This window comes from Chiloscyllium punctatum, unplaced genomic scaffold, assembly GCF_047496795.1.
Source record: "Chiloscyllium punctatum isolate Juve2018m unplaced genomic scaffold, sChiPun1.3 scaffold_283, whole genome shotgun sequence".
Classification (NCBI taxonomy): Eukaryota; Metazoa; Chordata; class Chondrichthyes; order Orectolobiformes; family Hemiscylliidae; genus Chiloscyllium; species Chiloscyllium punctatum.
This window is the reverse complement of record NW_027310017.1, coordinates 222,175-232,174: the sequence shown is the minus strand read 5'-3', so window position 1 is coordinate 232,174 and position 10,000 is coordinate 222,175.

Genomic DNA, 10,000 nt, shown 5'->3' with positions numbered 1-10,000 from the left:
CCCGACTATTCACAGATAGCGGCCCAACGACTCCCAGAGCCGGTCGTGCGGCGCGCGAGGTCTGCTCTCTTCACAAGAGGCTTTATTAGGGAGTGCTAAGGCAAGGTTCTGTGCCCTCCACCCTCATCGCAACACCCATGGGAGCCTCCGGTCGTCAATAGACCGCCGCACCGGCCTCTGACTGACTCTCAGAATGGACGGAAAGAGCCGGGTAAGCCTTTCAAAAGATTCGACCACGTGCCGAAAACTTTAGACTTCCGTGAGCTCTCCGGCTTGCACCGAGACCCGAAGTCGACGTGCGAAGCACCACGGGACCCCTTTCGCCTGCAGGTCCCGAGCCGCCTTTATTTGCTGTTACGAGCATCGTGTGCCCCATACATGCGTGACGAGCACCGCAGGGCGGCAGAGCCATCGCACTTGGCCGGGTGGCAGAGGAGGACCCGACTATTCACAGATAGCGGCCCAACGACTCCCAGAGCCGGTCGTGCGGCGCGCGAGGTCTGCTCTCTTCACAAGAGGCTTTATTAGGGAGTGCTAAGGCAAGGTTCTGTGCCCTCCACCCTCATCGCAACACCCATGGGAGCCTCCGGTCGTCAATAGACCGCCGCACCGGCCTCTGACTGACTCTCAGAATGGACGGAAAGAGCCGGGTAAGCCTTTCAAAAGATTCGACCACGTGCCGAAAACTTTAGACTTCCGTGAGCTCTCCGGCTTGCACCGAGACCCGAAGTCGACGTGCGAAGCACCACGGGACCCCTTTCGCCTGCAGGTCCCGAGCCGCCTTTATTTGCTGTTACGAGCATCGTGTGCCCCATACCTGCGTGACGAGCACCGCAGGGCGGCAGAGCCATCGCACTTGGCCGGGTGGCAGAGGAGGACCCGACTATTCACAGATAGCGGCCCAACGACTCCCAGAGCCGGTCGTGCGGCACGCGAGGTCTGCTCTCTTCACAAGAGGCTTTATTAGGGAGTGCTAAGGCAAGGTTCTGTGCCCTCCACCCTCATCGCAACACCCATGGGAGCCTCCGGTCGTCAATAGACCGCCGCACCGGCCTCTGACTGACTCTCAGAATGGACGGAAAGAGCCGGGTAAGCCTTTCAAAAGATTCGACCACGTGCCGAAAACTTTAGACTTCCGTGAGCTCTCCGGCTTGCACCGAGACCCGAAGTCGACGTGCGAAGCACCACGGGACCCCTTTCGCCTGCAGGTCCCGAGCCGCCTTTATTTGCTGTTACGAGCATCGTGTGCCCCATACCTGCGTGACGAGCACCGCAGGGCGGCAGAGCCATCGCACTTGGCCGGGTGGCAGAGGAGGACCCGACTATTCACAGATAGCGGCCCAACGACTCCCAGAGCCGGTCGTGCGGCGCGCGAGGTCTGCTCTCATCACAAGAGGCTTTAGGGAGTGCTCAGGCAAGGGTCAGCCCGCAGCCTTCCTGGCAACACCCAGGGGAACCAGGCCACTCGCGTCTCTCGCCTTCATTTTCGACACGAGCGCCTGCGGAGGGCCACCACCCCCTCCGATTGTCAAGAGACCTCCGCACCGGCCTCTGACTTACTCTCAGAATGGACGGAAAGAGCCGGGTAAGCCTTTGAAAAGATTCGACCACGTGCCGAAAACTTTAGACTTCCGTGAGCTCTCCGGCTTGCACCGAGACCCGAAGTCGACGTGCTTAGCACCACGGGACCCCTTTCGCCTGCAGGTCCCGAGCCGCCTTTTATTTTTGTTACGAGTATCGTGTTCCCCAAACCTGGGTGACGAGCACCGCAGGGCGGCAGAGCCATCGCGCTTGTCCGGGTGGCAGAGGAGGACCAGACTATTCACAAATAGCGGCCCAACGACTCCCAGAGCCGGTCGTGCGGCAGGCGAGGTCTGCTCTCATCACAAGAGGCTTTAGGGAGTGCTCAGGCAACGGTCAGCCCGCAGCCTTCTTGGCAACACCCAAGGGAACCAGGCCACTCGCGTCTCTCGCCTTCATTTTGGACACGAGCGCCTGTGGAGGGACGGCCGGAGTCAACGTGGGGTTTGCCCGCCCTCCAATAGTGTCAAAAGACCGCCGCACAAGTCTCTGACTGACTCTTAGAACAGACAGAAAGAGTTTGTCAAATCTGTCAAAAAATTGACAAAGTGTCAAAAATTCGACTTCCAAGAGCTCTCCGGCATGCACTCATACCTGTCATTAAAGTGCTATGCCCGTGGAACCGTTTTTCGGATGCCTTTCAGAACGGTCCCGCGCCGCCATTTTGTTCTAAAAATCGTGTTCCCATATATCTCCGGGTACCCCGCCAACCTCACTGCGGAAAAACTACAAGTGGCACTGAATGGGTCTGAATTCCAAATTTGACTGCATCGGTCTGGAACTCGGTCCGGTCAAAACCGTTTGGATTTTTCTCGGTCCGGACTTCCGCGACAGACAAAGTTAAAGTTTTCGGGCTGCAGGCACAAAACGACAGCTGGCCATTTGCCGGGCTCAATTCACCCAATTCCTCCGGCACTTCGGAGCACATGTTCGGTGTAAGTTTGCGAATCTTTCCCGATGCTGCAGCATTTTCCTCCGCTGACACTTAGAATATTTTTCACACTTTGCTGAAAATTTTTCTAAGTGTTTTTTTCCAAGTTTTCCTGGTTACTGATTTCTTCTTTTTAAACATTTTTCTAAGTTTTTCTGGTTACTGATTTCTTCTTTTTAAACATTTTTCGCAGTTTGTCTGGTTACTGATTTCTTCTTTTTAAACATTTTTCGCCGTTTTTCTGGTTACTGATTTCTTCTTTTTAAACATTTTTCGCCGTTTTTCTGGTTACTGATTTCTTCTTTTTAAACATTTTTCTAAGTTTTTCTGGTTACTCATTTCTTCTTTTTAAACATTTTTCTAAGTTTTTCTGGTTACTGATTTCTTCTTTTTAAACATTTTTCTAAGTTTTTCTGGTTACTCATTTCTTCTTTTTAAACATTTTTCTAAGTTTTTCTGGTTACTGATTTCTTCTTTTTAAACATTTTTCGCCGTTTTTCTGGTTACTGATTTCTTCTTTTTAAACATTTTTCTAAGTTTTTCTGGTTACTCATTTCTTCTTTTTAAACATTTTTCGCCGTTTTTCTGGTTACTGATTTCTTCTTTTTAAACATTTTTCTAAGTTTTTCTGGTTACTGATTTCTTCTTTTTAAACATTTTTCTAAGTTTTCCTGGTTACTCATTTCTTCTTTTTAAACATTTTTCTAAGTTTTCCTGGTTACTCATTTCTTCTTTTTAAACATTTTTCTAAGTTTTCCTGGTTACTGATTTCTTCTTTTTAAACATTTTTCGCAGTTTTTCTGGTTACTGATTTCTTCTTTTTAAACATTTTTCTAAGTTTTTCTGGTTACTGATTTCTTCTTTTTAAACATTTTTCTAAGTTTTTCTGGTTACTCACTTCTTCTTTTTAAACATTTTTCTAAGTTTTTCTGGTTACTCACTTCTTCTTTTGAAACATTTTTCTAAGTTTTTCTGGTTACTGATTTCTTCTTTTTAAACATTTTTCTAAGTTTTTCTGGTTACTGATTTCTTCTTTTTAAACATTTTTCGCAGTTTGTCTGGTTACTGATTTCTTCTTTTTAAACATTTTTCGCCGTTTTTCTGGTTACTGATTTCTTCTTTTTAAACATTTTTCTAAGTTTTTCTGGTTACTCACTTCTTCTTTTTAAACATTTTTCTAAGTTTTTCTGGTTACTGATTTCTTCTTTTTAAACATTTTTCGCAGTTTTTCTGGTTACTGATTTCTTCTTTTTAAACATTTTTCTAAGTTTTCCTGGTTACTGATTTCTTCTTTTTAAACATTTTTCTAAGTTTTTCTGGTTACTGATTTCTTCTTTTTAAACATTTTTCTAAGTTTTTCTGGTTACTCATTTCTTCTTTTTAAACATTTTTCTAAGTTTTTCTGGTTACTCACTTCTTCTTTTTAAACATTTTTCTAAGTTTTTCTGGTTACTGATTTCTTCTTTTTAAACATTTTTCGCCGTTTTTCTGGTTACTGATTTCTTCTTTTTAAACATTTTTCGCAGTTTTTCTGGTTACTGATTTCTTCTTTTTAAACATTTTTCTAAGTTTTTCTGGTTACTCACTTCTTCTTTTATAACATTTTTCTAAGTTTTCCTGGTTACTGATTTCTTCTTTTTAAACATTTTTCTAAGTTTTCCTGGTTACTGATTTCTTCTTTTTAAACATTTTTCTAAGTTTTCCTGGTTACTGATTTCTTCTTTTTAAGCATTTTTCTAAGTTTTTCTGGTTACTCATTTCTTCTTTTTAAACATTTTTCGCCGTTTTTCTGGTTACTGATTTCTTCTTTTTAAACATTTTCCTAAGTTTTCCTGGTTACTGATTTCTTCTTTTTAAACATTTTTCTAAGTTTTCCTGGTTACTCATTTCTTCTTTTTGATCATTTTTCTAAGTTTTCCTGGTTACTGATTTCTTCGTTTTGAACATTTTTCTAAGTTTTCCTGGTTACTCACTTCTTCTTTTCAAACATTTTTCTTCGTTTTTCTGTTTACTCATTTAGCACTTTCAGGCACTTTCCGATCATTTCCTCGTTCCCGATTTCACCCTTTAAAACGCTTTCGGGCATTTCCCTAAGTTTTGCGGTTCACTCGTTTGGGACTCACTGACACCTTCTCTAGCTTCCCTGCTCACTTTTTTCGTACTGTTGAGAAAATTCGAACCCTTTCCTTAACTATGCCGGTTACTGACTTCACCGCTTCAGACCCTTGTCCCCGTAATGAAAGATACCATTTCCCACCGTGGGAAATGCACGAAAATCGGACTGAACACGGGGGAGGCTCCCCCCTCGAAGGCGAGACCGTCGGCAGAACCGCCGGGTCAAACCCGGCTGAGCTACCCGGCTTACAAGTCTCAAAGTCGGTATGAGCAGTCACGTCCACCCCCATTCCCTTTTGGACCACTTCCCACGGTTCCAAATGCATGAAAATCGGCCTGTACACGGGGGAGGCACCCGCCTCGAAGACGAGACCGTCGGCAGAACCGCCGGGTCAAACCCGGCTGAGCTACCCGGCTCGGAAGCGCCAAAGTCGGGTTGAGCAGTCACATTCACTCCCATCCCCTTTTGGGCAACTTCCCACGGTTGGAAATGCACGGAAATCGGACTGAACACGGGGGAGGCTCCCCCCTCGAAGGCGAGACCGTCGGCAGAACCGCCGGATCAAACCCGGCTGAGCTACCCGGCTTACAAGTCTCAAAGTCGGTATGAGCAGACACGTCCACCCCCATTCCCTTTTGGACCACTTCCCACGGTTCGAAATGCATGAAAATCGGCCTGTATACGGGGGAGGCACCCGCCTCGAAGACGAGACCGTCGGCAGAACCGCCGGGTCAAACCCGGCTGAGCTACCCGGCTCGGAAGCGCCAAAGTCGGGTTGAGCAGTCACATTCACTCCCATCCCCTTTTGGGCAACTTCCCACGGTTGGAAATGCACGGAAATCGGACTGAACACGGGGGAGGCTCCCCCCTCGAAGGCGAGACCGTCGGCAGAACCGCCGGATCAAACCCGGCTGAGCTACCCGGCTTACAAGTCTCAAAGTCGGTATGAGCAGACACGTCCACCCCCATTCCCTTTTGGACCACTTCCCACGGTTCGAAATGCACGAAAATCGGCCTGTATACGGGGGAGGCACCCGCCTCGAAGACGAGACCGTCGGCAGAACCGCCGGGTCAAACCCGGCCGGGCTACCCGGGTTAGAAGCCCTAGAGTCGGGTTGAGCAGTCACAATCACTCCCATCCCCTTTTGAACCTGTTCCCACCGTTGGAAATGCACGAAAATCGGCCTGTACACGGGGGAGGCTCCCCCCTCGAAGGCGAGACCGTCGGCAGAACCGCCGGGTCAAACCCGGCTGAGCTACCCGGCTTACAAGTCTCGAAGTCGGGTTGAGCAGTCACATTCACTCCCATCGACTTTTGGGCAACTTCCCACCGTTGCAAATGCATGAAAATCGGCCTGTACACGGGGGAGGCACCCGCCTCGAAGTCGAGACCGTCGGCAGAACCGCCGGGTCCAACCCGGCTGAGCTACCCGGCTTACAAGTCTCAAAGCCGGGTTGGGCAGTCACGTTCACCCCCATTCCCTTTTGGATCACTTCCCACGGTTCGAAATGCACGAAAACCGGCCTGTACACGGGGGAGGGTCCGCCCTCGAAGGCGAGACCGTCGGCAGAACCGCCGGGTCAAACCTGGCTGAGCTACCCGGCTTACAAGTCTCAAAGTCGGGTTGAGCAGTCACGTTCACTCCCATCGACATTTAGACCACTTCCCACGGTTCGAAATGCACGAAAATCGGCCTGTACACGGGGGAGGCACCCGCCTCGAAGGCGAGACCGACGGCAGAACCGCCGGGTCAAACCCGGCCGAGCTACCCGGCTTAAAAGTCTCAAAGTCGGTATGAGCAGTCACATTCACCCCCATTCCCTTTTGGACCACTTCCCACGGTTGGAAATGCATGAAAATCGGCCTGGACACGGGGGAGGCTCCCCCCTCGATGACGAGACCGTCGGCAGAACCGCCGGAACAAACCCGGCTGAGCTACCCGGCTTACAAGTCTCAAAGTCGGTATGAGCAGACACGTCCACCCCCATTCCCTTTTGGACCACTTCCCACCGTTGGAAATGCACGAAAATCGGCCTGTGCACGGGGGAGGCACCGGCCTCGAAGACGAGACCGTCGGCAGAACCGCCGGGTCAAACCCGGCTGAGCTACCCGGCTTACAAGTCTCAAAGTCGGGTTGAGCAGTCACATTCACTCCCATCGACTTTTGGGCAACTTCCCACGGTTCGAAATGCACAAGATTCGGCCTGAACACGGGGGACGCTCCCCCCTCGAAGGCGAGACCGTCGGCAGACCCGCCGGGTCAAACCCGGCTGAGCTACCCGGCTCGGAAGCGCCAAAGTCGGTATGAGCAGTCACGTTCACTCCCATCCCCTTTTGGACCGCTTCCCACGGTACGAAATGCATGAAAATCGGCCTGTACACGGGGGAGGCACCCGCCTCGAAGACGAGACCGTCGGCAGAACCGCCGGGTCAAACCCGGCTGAGCTACCCGGCTTACAAGTCTCAAAGTCGGGTTGAGCAGTCACATTCACTCCCATCGACTTTTGGGCAACTTCCCACGGTTCGAAATGCACAAAATTCGGCCTGAACACGGGGGACGCTCCCCCCTCGAAGGCGAGACCGTCGGCAGAACCGCCGGGTCAAACCCGGCTGAGCTACCCGGCTTAAAAGTCTCAAAGTCGGTATGAGCAGTCACATTCACCCCCATTCCCTTTTGGACCACTTCCCACGGTTGGAAATGCATGAAAATCGGCCTGGACACGGGGGAGGCTCCCCCCTCGATGACGAGACCGTCGGCAGAACCGCCGGAACAAACCCGGCTGAGCTACCCGGCTTACAAGTCTCAAAGTCGGTATGAGCAGACACGTCCACCCCCATTCCCTTTTGGACCACTTCCCACCGTTGGAAATGCACGAAAATCGGCCTGTACACGGGGGAGGCACCGGCCTCGAAGACGAGACCGTCGGCAGAACCGCCGGATCAAACCCGGCCGAGCTACCCGGGTTAGAAGCCTCAGAGTCGGGTTGAGCAGTCACGTCCACCCCCATTCCCTTTTGGACCACTTCCCACGGTTCGAAATGCACGAAAATCGGCCTGTACACGGGGGAGGGAGCCGCCTCGAAGACGAGACCGTCGGCAGAACCGCCGGTTCAAACCCGGCTGAGCTACCAGGCTCGGAAGCGCCAAAGTCGGGTTGAGCAGTCACATTCACTCCCATCCCCTTTTGGGCAACTTCCCACCGTTGCAAATGCATGAAAATCGGCCTGTACACGGGGGAGGGAGCCGCCTCGAAGACGAGACCGTCGGCAGAACCGCCGGATCAAACCCGGCTGAGCTACCAGGCTCGGAAGCGCCAAAGTCGGTATGAGCAGTCACATTCACTCCCATCCCCTTTTGGGCCACTTCCCACGGTTCGAAATGCACGAAAATCGGACTGAACACGGGGGAGGCTCCCCCCTCCAAAACGAGACCATCGGCAGAATCGACGGGTCAAACCCGGCCGAGCTACCCGGGTTAGAAGCCTCAAAGTCGGGTTGAGCAGTCACGTCCACCCCCATCCCCTTTTGGACCACTTCCCACGGTTCGAAATGCACGAAAATCGGCCTGTACACGGGGGAGGCGCCCCTCTCGAAGGCGAGACCGACGGCAGAACCGCCGGGTCAAACCCGGCCGAGCTACCCGGGTTAGAAGCCTCAGAGTCGGGTTGAGCAGTCACATTCACCCCCATCCCCTTATGAACCTCTTCCCACCGTTGGAAATGCACGAAAATCGGCCTGTACACGGGGGAGGCCCCCCTCTCGAAGACGAGACCGTCGGCAGACCCGCCGGATCAAACCCGGCCGAGCTACACGGCTTACAAGTCTCGATGTCGGTATGAGCAGTCACGTCCACCCCCATTCCCTTTTGGACCACTTCCCACGGTACGAAATGCATGAAAATCGGCCTGTACACGGGGGAGGCACCCGCCTCGAAGACGAGACCGTCGGCAGAACCGCCGGGTCAAACCCGGCTGAGCTACCCGGCTCGGAAGCGCCAAAGTCGGGTTGAGCAGTCACATTCACTCCCATCCCCTTTTGGGCCACTTCCCACGGTTCGAAATGCATGAAAATCGGCCTGTACACGGGGGACGCTCCCCCCTCGAAGGCGAGGCCGTCGGCAGAACCGCCGGGTCAAACCCGGCTGAGCTACCCGGGTTAGATGCCTCAAAGTCGGGTTGAGCAGTCACATTCACCCCCATCCCCTTTCGGCCCCCTTCCCACGGTTGGAAATGCATGAAAATCGGCCTGTACACGGTGGGCGCTCCCCCCTCGAAGGTGAGACCTTCGGCAGAACCGCCGGGTCAAATCCTGCCGAGCTACCCGCGTTAGAGGTCTCAATGTCGGCTTCAGCAGTCACATTCAATCCCATTCCCGTTTGGACCTCTTCCCGCCGATGGAAATGCACAAAATTCGGCCTGAACACGCGGGACGCTCCCCCCTCGAAGGCGAGACCGTCGCCAGAACCGCCGGGTCAAATCCGGCTGAGCTACCCGCGTTACAGGTCTCAAAGTCGGGTTGAGCAGTCACGTTCACCCCCATCCCCTTTCGGACCCCTTCCCACGGTTGGAAATGCATGAAAATCGGCCTGTACACGGTGGGCGCTCCCCCCTCGAAGGTGAGACCTTCGGCAGAACCGCCGGGTCAAATCCGGCCGAGCTACCCGCGTTAGAGGTCTCAATGTCGGCTTCAGCAGTCACATTCAATCCCATTCCCGTTTGGACCTCTTCCCGCCGATGGAAATGCACAAAATTCGGCCTGAACACGCGGGACGCTCCCCCCTCGAAGGTGAGACCTTCGGCAGAACCGCCGGGTCAAATCCGGCCGAGCTACCCGCGTTAGAGGTCTCAATGTCGGCTTCAGCAGTCACATTCAATCCCATTCCCGTTTGGACCTCTTCCCGCCGATGGAAATGCACAAAATTCGGCCTGAACACGCGGGACGCTCCCCCCTCGAAGGCGAGACCGTCGCCAGAACCGCCGGGTCAAATCCGGCCGAGCTACCCGCGTTAGAGGTCTCAATGTCGGCTTCAGCAGTCACATTCAATCCCATTCCCTTTTGGAACACTTCCCGCCGTTAACAATGCACGATATTCGGCCTGAACACGCGGGACGCTCCCCCCTCGAAGGTGAGACCTTCGGCAGAACCGCCGGGTCAAATCCTGCCGAGCTACCCGCGTTAGAGGTCTCAATGTCGGCTTCAGCAGTCACATTCAATCCCATTCCCGTTTGGACCTCTTCCCGCCGATGGAAATGCACAAAATTCGGCCTGAACACGCGGGGCGCTCCCCCCTCGAAGGCGAGACCGTCGCCAGAACCGCCGGGTCAAATCCGGCTGAGCTACCCGCGTTACAGGTCTCAAAGTCGGCTTCAGCA